Source organism: Gobio gobio (genome assembly GCF_949357685.1).
Source record: "Gobio gobio genome assembly, chromosome: 5".
Lineage (NCBI taxonomy): Eukaryota > Metazoa > Chordata > Actinopteri > Cypriniformes > Gobionidae > Gobio > Gobio gobio.
Genome location: NC_137101.1, coordinates 44,402,028 through 44,416,245, shown reverse-complemented (window position 1 = coordinate 44,416,245; position 14,218 = coordinate 44,402,028). Strand labels below are relative to the sequence as shown.

Sequence of the window (14,218 nt, the reverse complement as noted above, 5' to 3'; positions counted from 1 at the left end):
CGTTTCATTCGCAACTACAGCCAACTAGCCGCGCCTCTGACCGCCTTGACCTCTCCCAGAACTACGTTCAGGTGGTCCGATACAGCAGAAGCTGCATTTACCAAACTGAAAGGCCGCTTTGTTTCGGCCCCCATCCTTATCGCCCCTGATCCATCACGTCAGTTCGTGGTAGAGGTCGACGCATCAGAGGTGGGGGTAGGTGCAGTTCTATCGCAACACTCTCTCTCAGATGACAAGATGCACCCTTGCACGTTTTTGTCCCACCGTTTATCTTCTGCCGAATGTAATTATGACATTGGTAATAGGGAGTTGCTGGCCGTCAAGTTAGCGTTGGAGGAGTGGCGTCATTGGTTAGAAGGTTCGGGGGTACCTTTTATCGTTTGGACTGATCACAAGAACTTGGAGTATATTAGAACTGCGAAAAGACTCAATTCCAGGCAGGCTCGGTGGGCTCTTTTTTTCGGTCGTTTTGACTTTTTACTCTCGTACCGCCCCAGGTCCAAAAACATCAAACCCGATTCTTTATCTCGCATTTTTGATCCATCCGAACGCCCGATTACTCCCGAGTGTATTTTGCCGGAGAGACTAGTGGTCTCCACACTCACATGGGAGGTCGAATCGAAGGTCAAATCGGCCTTAGAAGGGGTAACGCCTCCGCCCGGCGGTCCACCGAGCCGATTGTTTGTGCCGGAGGAGTTACGGTCCGAAGTTATTCAATGGGGTCACTGCTCCAACATTGTTTGTCATCCAGGAGTAAACCGGACTAGCGGTTTGATAAAGCAAAGATTCTGGTGGCCATTAATGGCTCGTGACGTCCGCAGTTTTGTATTGGCATGTTCGGTTTGTGCGATTGGTAAGACGTCTAACCAATCTCCTGATGGGTTACTCCATCCGCTGCCGGTGCCTTCGAGACCTTGGTCCCACATCGCGCTAGATTTTGTCACCGCCCTCCCGCCCTCTAATGGCATGACGGTTGTTTTAACCGTAGTGGACCGATTCTCGAAGGCAGCACATTTCATTCCCTTGCCCAAATTGCCCTCAGCCAAGGAGACAGCGGTGGCTGTCATTGACCACGTTTTTCGGTTACATGGCCTCCCGATGGACGTGGTTTCTGACAGGGGTTCCCAATTTGTGTCCAAATTTTGGCGAGAATTCTGTAAATTACTAGGAGCTACGGTTAGTTTGTCTTCGGGTTATCACCCCCAGAGTAATGGTCAGACCGAACGTGCCAATCAAGATTTGGAGAGAGTGTTACGATGTTTGGTATCCAAGAATCCTTCTTCCTGGAGCCAACAGCTGTCTATGGTTGAGTACGCTCATAATTCACTACCAGTGTCATCTACGGGCCTCTCTCCGTTCCAGTGTAGTATAGGGTATCAGCCACCTATTTTTCCGAGTCTGGATTCCGAAGTCGCGGTCCCCTCCGCCCACGCCTTTTGTCCAGAGGTGTCACCGCACATGGACCAGAGCCCGTGAGACTCTGCTCCAAGTGGGGGCGCGCACCAAGGCTAAAGCCGATCGCCACCGGTCTAAGCCTCCCGTATACGTCGTGGGTCAAAAAGTGTGGCTTTCTACCAGAAATATTCCGCTCCGCTCCGTATCTAATAAACTTGCTCCAAAATTTATTGGCCCTTTTACTGTCACCAAGATCATTAGTCCGGTGGCAGTCCGCCTCAAACTTCCTCCAGCGTACAGGAGAATTCACCCCGCCTTTCACGTATCCAAATTAAAGCCTGTTTTTCATTCTCACCTTAATCCGCCGGTCCCGGTTCCCCCACCGCCGCGTCTCGTAGATGGGGAACCTACGTATTCGGTTAACCGTATTGTGGACTCGAGACGGAGGGGACGCGGATTCCAGTACCTGGTGGACTGGGAGGGTTACGGTCCGGAGGAGAGAAGTTGGGTTCCTGCTAGGGACATTCTGGATCACTCCCTTATTGACGATTACAAGCAACAGGTAAGTTCTTCTGGGAGCGCCAGGAGGCGCTCCTAGGGGGAGGGGTCCTGTCACGGTTCATGAATTCACTATCTCACTCTCGTACGTTTTACGTGGGCGCATGAGTGAATGTGTGTGTGTGGGTATGATTGAATGAGTATGTGCGTGCGTAAGTTGGGTGTGCTGATTATTGATTACACCTGCTGCGATATCAGCGTTCCAGCTGCGGTTGATCAGCGCACCCTATTTATTGTCTCTCTGTTTGTCATGTCATTGTCAGAGCGTTGTTGGATGTCGTCCGGTTTGTTTCCTGCCTGCCCTCCTGTTCCTCACCCCGTTGTTCTCCGTGCCCCCTGATCTTCGTGTTTCACCGATTCCTGTGGTTGTGTCACCATCACCGTCTTCTCCACTTCACCTCACGGGAGATCGCTGCTGTCCACAGAGTCCCTGTGCTGCCAAGTGTCTTCTTCCTGGAGGATCTTCGCTGTGTCCAGACTTCGTGTCACACTCAAAATAAACATCTTTTACTTGCAATTGAATCCGACGTTTTCTTTAGTTTCCGGACGTCACAGTAACACTCAGAAAAGCAATTTAATAACCAGCATGTTCGTTAGCTAGAATATTAGAAAATTAAATATAGAGATCATATGCACTATATTAAATATGTTTTATATTTTTACTCATATAATTAAAAAAAAATATTAAAACTGCATTATTTATTTTAAGCTTTAATAATACCAGCTCTGTATGTTTACAGCATTAGTATTATCCAATCAAATTGCAAGCGTATGAAATGAAATCATGAAACTTGTGTCAAGCACTAATAAAAACAGTAGCCTACCAGTCATTGTTTCATGTTTTCACTAAACTTAATTAAATGACAATAGACTTATTTTGATAAAAGGATTTTTTTTTTTTTTTACAATTTCCCACCCCTCCGCCATGATTCTCACTCCATGCTAAACTCAAAAGTTGGCAGCCCTGCTAGTGATAAGATAAAAATGGTTAGCATTTCCTTTTGTATGAAATGTGTGATTCATTGGCCAAAAAACAACAAAAACATTAATTTGACTGATAGCATTATTTTTTTAATTTTTTCAAGATTTCTATAGATATTCTATATATATTGCATTTTTATTTAAATTTTTTTGGTAGTGAAAAATCTGATACAGTGACCGCCCTAATCTAAAAGAGATGAAAAAAAGGTTGAGATGAATGTGGCTATTTATGAAGAGAGAACAGCGACACAGTCTGAGTTGAGAGGCATCAAAAAGCTGTGTTGTTTAAATCTGCAAAGCAAATAATTGCTTTGAGTTTTGTTTGCAATTTTTATTATAAACAATGTGTCAATGCTGTTTGTTAAGTCTAGATCAACATGAATGGATACACATTACTTTTAAATCTATACAAGTCAGTATTTTATGAAGTAGTATTTACTTACCATGAATAATGAATAATGATGATGTGGATGTTTCTTGTTCCTCCACTGAACTTGAACTGTCTTGAGCAGAAGTTATTCTGAAACTCCTTTCAATTCTGCGTTTTCATAAAGGACCATGAAGGGGGGAGTTTTCTTCAGAACCTAAACCGGTTATGCCAGGACTTTCTCTGAAAACGAATAGAACCAGTTTTTGATAAGGAGTCGTGACATAAGAGTGAAACTATGTGAAGAATCTCTGTCTGTCATCAAGTTTCACAAACAATATATCTGAAATTACAGGTAAAAAGAGACAAAAAGTGTAGCGTCTTAGGGTTACATATATATTTAAATTAAAAATTAGCTCAATACGGAATTGTGGGTATTAATATTTAGGGATTTATGATTAATCACAACGGGTTGTAATCTAATCACAAATCTCCAAAATCACCCAAAAGGGGAATACCTAACCTCTGTATTTATGCAATATATAATATATATATGGTTAACAACAATTTATTGCAATTAACTACAGATATATCTATATTAAATAATCACAGAATAACCCCTAGGGAGTTGATTCAAAATTCCTCTCCGTTCTGTTTAAAGAACGAGCTGTAATTCTTTATCCACTCTCTAGGTCTATTCTTCCTACCCAATTTTCGGGAAGTTTATCCCTCTGGCCACAAAGGACAAACTTTCCGAGTTATGGTATTAATTAAAGCATTCAACGATGCTTATAAGAGCTCGTAGCTTAGATCTGACATTAAAGGGACTCGTGTTCTGTGAGCAAAACAATGACAATCAAAACGTGGATATCATGGTTTTAATAAAGATTAATACTACGATTATATATGACTAAATAAAGAATACATGTATTTACAGAATAGTGGAAAGAGGAGAAGGGAAAGGATGAGGAGGAGGGATGAGGAGAAGGGAATGGAAGAAGGGTATGATCGTGTCCGATCCGACACCTTCCCGAAAATAACCACTAGAGCCAGCAAGAACCATATCACCTTAAACAGGGGTACAATCTTAAAACGCATCTAAATTTCTATAGAATTGATACTTGCATGGTTTCTTTGTGTTGTGTAAAGCGAGATGTGTGCGTTGGCGTTTCTCAGTGTTCGTGCGCTGAAGTGCTCTCTCCGTTTGGTTTTTCCGGAGCTTAGCTGGTCCGCGGGAGTTTTAAAGGTGTTTGGGAAGGGAGCGTCTTGGAAGGGAAAGTTCATCTCGTCCAAGCTAGGTTCCTCGGTCTGATGGAGCGCGCCGCTGGCTGTTGTCGCAGAGCACGTCAATCTTCAAAGGAAACAACAGCTTGGCTGGACCGCGCCGGCTCGCGGGCTTGATGAGAAAAGGAAATTTGTCTCGTCGGGGTCCTTGCAAGTTGACAGAGCCAAAATGTGTTGGTGTTTCTGTCCTTTAAAGCTATGGTCTACGATTTCAAAGATTGTTCATTATTAATAACCACGTTTAGATGCTGGTTATGGTTCTACAGTACAATCCTAACAATATGAAGAGAAAAAAGAATGAAAAAAATCCATTCACTCAATTGGGTGTACACCCGCAGAGAAATTGACCAATGTAAGCTGTCCGGCCGGACAGCGTACATTGGTTAACTGCTCTCATCCAATCCCCTGCTCCACTCGCGTCTCCACCCACCGCACCCCACCCCGCCCCCTCCTGCGACATGAAATTTTGCGGGCAAGTAGGCAGCATCAACTCAGCAATGGAGAAAAACCAACAGACAGCAGCAAGCGGCCCCTGCTCGCCCCAACAGTCAAGGTTGGAAGAAAGAGAAAGTCAATTGAGGAAAGAGCAGAGATTTTAAAAAAAAGTGAAGAACGCCGGACTCAAAGCCGAATCAATATAGGGTCCACCATTGCCCGTTGGAGGAAGCTTCAGAGAAACCTTTGGACTTAAAACCGACGCTGACTTTTTGTTGAGCAGGTATGCATTTATTTATACTTTATGGTGTGTATTACATAAATAGCTTTTTATCAGTCTGACAACATGATCATGCTGCCGGTCGGCATTGGAATGTTAGCCGTTTAGCATCGCCTATCACGGGTCAAAGTAATCATATTTCTTGAAGTGCTTGACTGGGGGCGGCAGTGGCTCAGTGGTTCATGTAGGTTGTCTACAAACCGGAAGGTTGGTGGTTCGATCCCCGGTTCCACCTGACCAAGTGTCGAGGTGTCCATGAGCAAGACACCTAACCCCAGCTGCTCCCGACGAGCTGGATGGCACCTTGCATGGCTGACACCGCCGTCGGTGTATGAATGAGTGTGTGAATGGGTGAATGTGAGGCAAAATGTAAAGCGCTTTGGATGGCCGTAGGTCTGTTAAAAGCGCTATATAAATGCAGTCCATTTACCATGACGTTGTTCAGGTCGTTTCCCGGTGGGAGGGATCAGGTAGCACAGAGGGGAGGGGTGTGCGTGTGGAGGGGCGGGATGAGTTTTTTTTAAAAATTCAGGCTTTCTCGACTGATTTTCAACATCGTAGACTACAGCTTTAAAGGTCCCATGGCATGAAATTTTCATTTTATGAGGTTTTTCAACATTAATATGAGTTCCCTTAGCCTGAATATTGTCCCCAAGTGGATAGAAATGTTGATCGGTGTAAACCCGAGTTCTGGCTGTCTCTCTCTGCCTTTGAGAAAATGACAGGCCAGACGAGCCAATCCTGAAGTCTCCTGGTTTGACGTCCAAGCAGGAACGGTTACCTCCCTTTCCTCCGCCCAGAGAATCTGGCACGCCCATGCAAACGCTCGAGAGATCATTCCTTGTGAACGAGTGAATGCTGGCAGTTTCTCAGTGTTTGGATGTACAAATGAAAACAGAAGTCTTTTTTCAGTTCCTTCTGATCTGTGATCAGTAATTTCTGTAGCTAATTATTTATTATTCGTGCACACACTGCGGCTTCTCTCTCTCCAGACAGAACGGTGTTTTCGTGTTTTCTACCTTATGAGTCAGTGTTTTTGTACGTCCTCGTCGCGTCTATCGGTTCTAAAATGTGCATACAGTCATGAGTTTCTGCTCAACATCGGCCTCACGCACGCCGAAGCTCGGGCTGCACTGGCCGTTGGCCTTCAACATCCCCGACCCCCAGTACTGTATCTGGCCCACAGCGGAGGCACCAAACGCGGCGTGAGATTAAGCAGAAGGGGGGTAAGCGTGAGCATATTCGGGCTAGCCAGCCTAGCCCCACAATAAACTGGATTACATTCGATTACTGCTGTTGTGTCTTTGTTTGCGCTGTGTAACGTTACTCAACGCGCCTCACTGACGCTTTTATTTTATTTTAAAAATAATGCTATTATCAACACTTACTTTTAACTCGTTCATCTCGACAGCTGTAATGGTACTTTGCATGTGTTACAAAGTTGGTAATAATGATGAAGACGGACTCGGTGTGACTGTGTTTATTCAGAACTCTCAGATACAAACACAATAAACTCGCGCTGACTGACAGCTCTCTCATAACTCAGTAGTTACTATAAATAACTTTGTTAGCAATCGCTGATCTCCGTCTCTGGTACGTTAGTGATGTCCGGTTTGCGAACGATCTTTCTTTTGAACCGGTTCTTTTTAGTGAACCGAATCAGTTCACCAAATCGGACTGAATCGTTCTAAACGGTTCGCGTCTCCAGTCAGCGCTGATCCATAATTTACTAAAGTTACTAACTTTCTGACATGAGTGACAGTCCCTCCGACTAGAAATAGACTAATAACCTGAAGTATATGCTGTAACTACAACAGTTCAGACATGCTGAGAACTGATGTGAAGTGAACTCAGGTCCATCCGTCTCTCTGGCAGCAGCTCGTGCCTGCTCGTGCCTCATAGACCAAGTTAAACCACGCCCCCTCCGCTCATTTAAAATACAAAGATGTCAGCCAATCACAACAGTGGGCGTTTTTATTGAAGTCTCACAGTAGACACGCCTCTTGAAGCAGGGCATTCAGCCACAGGGCAAACAGCAATATTGAAAAAATGCCTTTTATTTCTAAATTATGACATTTTATGATGTAAAAGTCATACTAACAATATAAGTACACCTCAGGAAACATTATAAAATAATAGAAAAATGCCATGCCATGGGACCTTTAAAGTCCATTAAACTACGCCCATTTTCCCTGAGACGACCAATCGTTGGTGTGAATTTCAGGCGGGAGAGACTTTGTTTGTTCAGACTTTATTACTCAATGGAATGTTCTTGCTGGAAGCCAGAACTAGTAAAGTTTCACTCCAAAAGGACTAAACATACTAGCGGTACATCTCATAATCAAATACTTTGTACCATTGACTAAGACAAAGAAAAAGGAACTTTTAGACATTAAACATGCCTTGGTTTAAAGACATAAAGGCAGTGCATCTTCTATACAGAGCAATTTTGAGCGTTTAAGATGGCTCTTACACCACGCAAACATAAGAAATATGGGGAGCATGCATATACTTAAGAAATCATCATATATGTAATTTCTGGGATAGTTTAATTAAAGGCTAAATAGAGAGGAATGCTTGTGTGTGTGTGTGTGTGTGTTAGGGTCATCCCCCGGCCGTTCTAGACTGAGGGGTGAGGTAGGTGTCCTGGCTGATTAGAATCTGATTGAAGCTCAGAAAGGGCCATCATAGTATCTTCTGGTCACACTCTAGCCGGTCATTAACCAGTTGGCGGTGCAATTTGACTCAGACTTGTTGGAGCCATTGGAGCAGGGATTTAATTTAGATGCAGAGCTGTTTGGAGGAAAGCATCTCTGATGTTTCTCCAAACGACTCACCACTTTGATCCCATGAGAGAGACACTCCAGACGCTACAAAAGACAGATAAACAGACAGACAAACAGCACTGAAATATATTGATATATACAAAATGCATATTAAAAAAGCATGTGAAACTGCACAAGGACTGGCCCAATGCTCTGTCCGCTCTACACAATTGTTTTGGGCACACTCTAGTTAATGCGGATGGAGGTTAATTGTTGAATGTCACACATGTAACCACAAATGCTGATGTTATGCATCTGATGTTTGATGACATTGCACACGCAAAGTTCATGAAGGGGTCATAAACTGGCCTTTTTTATTTTTTATACTGTTGTCCGAGGTCACCTTATGAAACATCATTATGAATAAATAATAGACTATTTTCTACTCTGGTTTTGAGCCTAGCTCTTGAAACGCTCGGTTTGTATGGGCATTAAAGACTTCATTAGTAAACGCCCACTGCTTTGATTGGATAACCATTTTGCATATTATAATCCCCCGTCAGTACACATGAGGAATTGTTTTGAAAAAGTTTTTGAAAAACAAAAAGTGCCTTTGGTTGAATTGCAAATTCCATGAGCACATTTTTCTGTCAGCACAGTGACTAGGAATCCTGACAGTCTGCAAGTTAGAGGACCCAGAAACACACACAAGGCTGCATGTCAAGTCAAGTTACCTTTATTTCCTAGTTTCAACTGTTCATCTTACAATGACTTTTGACTTTTTATCTAATAATGTGGACGTTTAAAATCATATTTAGTGTCCCCAACTGAGCAAGCCAAAAGCCAAAGGCGACAGAGGCGACGGTGGCAAAGAACCAAAACCCCATCAGCGTGTAATCAAGGGGGCATCCAGAGACCATATCCAGGGAAGTTTCTTCCAGAGGTGAGGTGCCATGGTGGTGATCCAAATCTCTGAAACCCGTGTTATTTCTAATGTCATTCTGTTCTCCATGTACATGCAGGGGCGTAAATCACGGGGGGGACGGGGGGGGACAGGACCCCCCCAATCTGAGGGCTGTCCCCCCCTAAAAATCATGCTGAGTATTGTAAATAATATAATGATATATACTTAAAATAAATGTGTAAGTAGTAAAACAATACAAAAGCAAACGGGACAAAAAATGCGTTTAGGTTTAGAAACATTTTGAGTCCCCCCTCCCCCTTGCTCCACAGTGGTTTGATCCACTGCGCACCTCAACTAACGTTACCCATAGAACGTAAAAAAAACTACCACCACAAGTTTGGGGAGAGAACAAAGCTCTTCAGACAGCAGTTGTGAAACTCCAGTAAGCTGTCAATGCTATTTTATTCACTTTAAACATCAGATGAAGTGATTCTTTTCTCTTTAATACAGATTAGGCAACTGCTCAATACAGCACTGTAACGGATAAATAAGGCAGGATACAATAGCAAGTAAAAGCTCGTTTATTGAGACAGATGATCGCAGGTAGAAACCAGAAGGCCACTGGAATCACTCGATGATATGGCAGAAGATCGCAGGTACACACCAGAAAGCCACAAGGATCAGAGCGGTGCGTTGGCAGATGGTCCGGGCAGCACAGGGACGCTGCAGACAACCCAGCGTGGTGACGACGGTGAACACGGTGATGGTGGAACTCCAGGGTGCACACGGAACACAGGAAACAGGCAACGCAGGAACACAACGGGCACAGGCGGGAGAACACACGAGACATCCAAACAAACGCTCTGACAAAGACAAAGAGAACACAGAGAGACTAAATAGGGTGCGCTGATGATCTGCAGCTGGAGCACTGATCAGCTGCGACAGGTGTAATGATCATCAGCCAACCAGCGGCTCCGCCCCATACAAACACACATATACACACACACACACAAGAATGAGACGGTGAATTCATGAACCGTGACAGTACCCCTCCCCCTAGGAGCGCCTCCTGACGCTCCCAGGAGAACCTACCTGCTGATTGTAATCATCAATAAGGGAGTGGTCCAGAATGTCCCTAGCAGGAACCCAACTTCTCTCCTCCGGACCGTAACCTTCCCAGTCCACCAGATACTGGAATCCGCGTCCCCTCCGTCTCGAGTCCAGAATACGATTAACCGAATACGTTGGTTCCCCATCTACGAGTCGCGGCGGTGGGGGAACCGGGACTGGCGGATTAAGACGGGAATGAAAAACTGGCTTTAATTTGGAAACATGAAAGGCGGGGTGAATTCTCCTGTACGCTGGAGGAAGATTGAGGCGGACTGTCACCGGACTAATGATCTTGGTGACAGTGAACGGGCCGATAAATTTGGGAGCAAGTTTATTAGACACGGAGCGGAGCGGAATGTTCTTGGTAGAAAGCCACACTTTTTGACCCACGACGTATACGGGAGGCTTCGACCGGTGGCGATCGGCTTTAGCCTTGGTACGCGCCCCCACCTGGAGCAGAGTCTCACGGGCTCTGGTCCATGTGCGGTGGCACCTCTGGACAAAGGCGTGAGCGGAGGGGACCGCGACTTCGGAATCCAGACTCGGAAAAATAGGTGGCTGGTAACCTAGACTACACTCAAAAGGGGAAAGGCCCGTGGATGACACTGGTAACGCGTTGTGAGCGTACTCCACCATAGAGAGTTGTTGGCTCCAGGATGAAGGATTCTTGGATACCAAACATCGCAACATTCTCTCCAGATCTTGATTGGCTCGCTCAGTTTGACCATTGCTCTGGGGGTGGTAACCCGAAGACAGACTGACCGTCGCCCCTAGTAATCTACAAAACTCTCTCCAAAATTTGGATACAAATTGGGAACCTCTGTCGGAGACCACGTCCATCGGGAGGCCATGTAACCGAAAGACGTGGTCTATAACAGACACCGCTGTCTCCTTGGCTGAAGGTAATTTGGGCAAGGGAATAAAATGTGCTGCCTTCGAGAACCGATCCACTACGGTGATGACCGTCATGCCATTAGAGGGCGGGAGGGCGGTGACAAAATCTAGCGCAATGTGGGACCAGGGTCTCGAAGGAATAGCCAGCGGCTGAAGTAACCCATCAGGAGGTCGATTAGACGTCTTACCAACAGCACAAATTGAGCAAGCCAGGACGAAACTGCGAATGTCGCGAGCCATACATGGCCACCAGAATCGTTGCTTTATTAAACTGCAAGTACGGTTTACTCCTGGATGACAAGCGATATTGGAACAGTGACCCCATTTAATGACTTCGGACCTCAACTTCTCCGGTACAAATAATCGACTCGGTGGGCAGCTGGGCGGAGGCGTTACCCCTTCTAAGGCCAATTTGACCTTCGATTCGACCTCCCATGTGAGTGTAGAGATAACTATCTTCTCTGGCAAAATGCACTCGGGAGTAACCGGGCGTTCGGAAGGATCAAAAATTTGAGATAAGGAATCGGGTTTGATGTTTTTGGACCCGGGGCGGTACGAGAGAGAAAAGTCAAAACGTCCGAAAAAAAGTGCCCACCGAGCCTGCCTGGAGTTAAGTCTTTTGGCAAATCTAATATATTCGAGGTTCTTATGGTCCGTCCATACTATAAAAGGTACCCCCGACCCTTCTAACCAATGACGCCACTCCTCCAAGGCCAACTTAACTGCCAACAATTCTCTGTTACCAATGTCATAGTTACGTTCGGCAGGTGTCAAACGGTGGGACAAAAACGCACAAGGATGCATCTTATCCGAAGCAGAGCGTTGGGAAAGGACCGCACCTACCCCCACCTCTGACGCATCGACCTCTACCACGAACTGACGTGCTGGATCAGGGGCTACTAAAATGGGAGCCGAAACAAAGCGGCTTTTGAGGTTGGTGAATACAGCCTCAGCTGTATCGGACCACCTGAACGTCACCCTGGGAGAGGTCAAGGCAGTCAGAGGCGCGGCTAGCTGGCTGAAGTTGCGAATAAAACGCCGATAGAAGTTGGCGAATCCCAGAAACCTCTGTAGGGCCTTACGGGAATCTGGACTTGGCCACTCTACCACAGCCTTAACCCTGTCGGGATCCATACGCACCCCCTCGGATGAAACGATGTATCCTAGGAAAGGAACAGACTGTGCATGAAACGCGCATTTCTCCGCCTTGACAAAAAGCCCATTCTCTAGCAACCTCTGAAGCACTCGTCTGACGTGTTGAACATGTTCCTGGAGAGACGAAGAAAAAATCAATATGTCATCCAGGTAAACATATATGAACTGGTCCACCATGTCTCTCAACACATCATTGACGAGTGCTTGGAAAACCGCTGGGGAGTTGGATAGCCCGAACGGCATCACCAAATATTCAAAATGGCCCCTGGGGGTATTAAATGCGGTTTTCCATTCATCCCCCTCCCTGATGCGAACCAAATGATAAGCGTTACGTAAATCCAATTTTGTGAAAACGGATGCTCCCTGCAACCTCTCAAAGGCTGAAGACATCAACGGTAAAGGATAGGTATTCTTGACCGTGATGTTATTCAGCCCTCTGTAATCAATGCAAGGTCGCAGAGAACCATCCTTCTTCACCACAAAAAAGAACCCCGCCCCCGCTGGAGAAGAGGAAGGACGGATGAATTTGGAAGCTAGAGAATCAGAAATATATTTCTCCATGACCTCCCTCTCAGGAACAGAAAGAGAGTAAAGCTTGCCTCTAGGCGGAGACTTACCTGGGAGTAAATCTATAGCACAGTCATAGGGACGATGCGGAGGAAGAGAAGCAGCGCGGGACTTACTGAACACTTCCTTCAGGTCGAGGTACTCAGAGGGCACGTTAGACAAATTCACCATCTCCTTCTGAAAAGCAGGACGAGACACAGACGAACAGGCAGATACAAGACAAGACTGATAACATCTTTCACTCCACGAAGAAACAGTGTGATGTCCCCAGTCGACCCTAGGATTGTGTTGGACCAGCCAGGGGTGACCGAGGACAACAGGAGCCAGAGGGGAGTCCAGGAGCAGGAAGGAAATCTGTTCAGTGTGGTTGCCAGAAGTGATGAGTGTCAGTGGTCTGGTGGTGAGCGTGATGGGTGGTAATTCCTGGCCGTTGAGTGCATTGACGGATAATGTGTCCTTGAGTGGGATGATGGGAATACCAAGTGTGTGAGCCAAAGTCAAGTCCATAAAATTACCTTCCGCCCCCGAATCCAGAAGTGCTTGACAGGGGTGAGACCTGGCTGTCCACAGCAGTCTTACCGGAAGGAGAGTTGAGGATGAGGTCTTATCCACAGAGATCCCGCCCGACAGTAGCCTTCCCTTTACCGCCGGGCTTGGTCTTTTACTGGACAGTTGTTCAGGAAGTGGCCCCCTCTGCCACAATAAAGGCAAAGACCAAGGGATCTCCGTCTCTCTCTCTCCTCCCGGGAAAGCCGAGCACGACCCACCTGCATGGGCTCGGGATCGATGTTGGGACTGACCGCATCACCTCCGCTAGCCTGAGGACCTTCAACACCTCCAGACTGGAAAAACGTCTTGGACCGTCGTTCCAGCCGACTCAGGCGTGCGTCCACCCGTAGTGCTAGATCAATAAGTCCGTCGAGTCTCTCCGGTAGATCTAATGAAAATATCTCCTTCTGGATGCGGTCAGCCAGCCCATGCAGGAACATGTCCCACTGTGCCTCCTCGTTCCAGTGGCACTCGGCAGCTAGGGTTCTGAACTCGATGGAGTAGTCCGAGACCGAGCGGTTACACTGACGAAGGTCAGCGAGTTGGCGAGCTGCTTCCTTGCCAGCCACCGCCCGGTCAAACACCCGCTTCATCTCCTCAGATAGTGCCTGGAACGAGGAGCAGCATCGATGTTGGTTCTCCCACACCGCCGTTCCCCATAGCGCAGCTTGTCCTGATAGTAGTGTGAGAACGAAAGCCACCTTTGACTCCTCTGTGCTGAACGTAAGCGGTTGGAGAGCAAAAAACATGGAACATTTGGTTAGGAATGCTCTACAATAGTTTGTCTCACCAGCGTAACTCTCCGGAGTGGGTAATCGTGGTTCGTGCTGGCGGTTGATGGTAGATGGTGTGGGGGGAATCGGCGGTGGGCTGGGCACAGCGGGACTGACGAGTTGTTGTATTCATTGGGTCAGCTCGGACACCTGTGCTACCAATACCTGCACCGCTCGTCCTGTGACAGCCAGATTTTCCTC

The 14,218-nt window shown here is 46.3% G+C and overlaps 2 protein-coding genes across 3 annotated transcripts in view; one reads left to right on the top strand and one right to left on the bottom strand.

The window, feature by feature from the left end:
* The window catches only part of LOC307126516 (NLR family CARD domain-containing protein 3-like), a 50,799-nt gene extending 47,315 nt beyond the window's left edge, over window positions 1-3,484 (bottom strand). Inside the window, exon 1 of one of the 2 annotated variants that reach the window (XM_079817079.1) lies at window positions 3,378-3,484. The gene's annotated coding sequence lies outside the window, so the exon portion shown is untranslated. The remainder of the gene's footprint in view (window positions 1-3,377) is intronic. The other variant, XM_079817078.1, reaches the window with a different exon arrangement.
* The window catches only part of LOC307126529 (uncharacterized protein), a 1,210,917-nt gene that overhangs the window by 470,637 nt on the left and 726,062 nt on the right, over window positions 1-14,218 (top strand). The gene's annotated exons all lie outside the window — the stretch shown is intronic.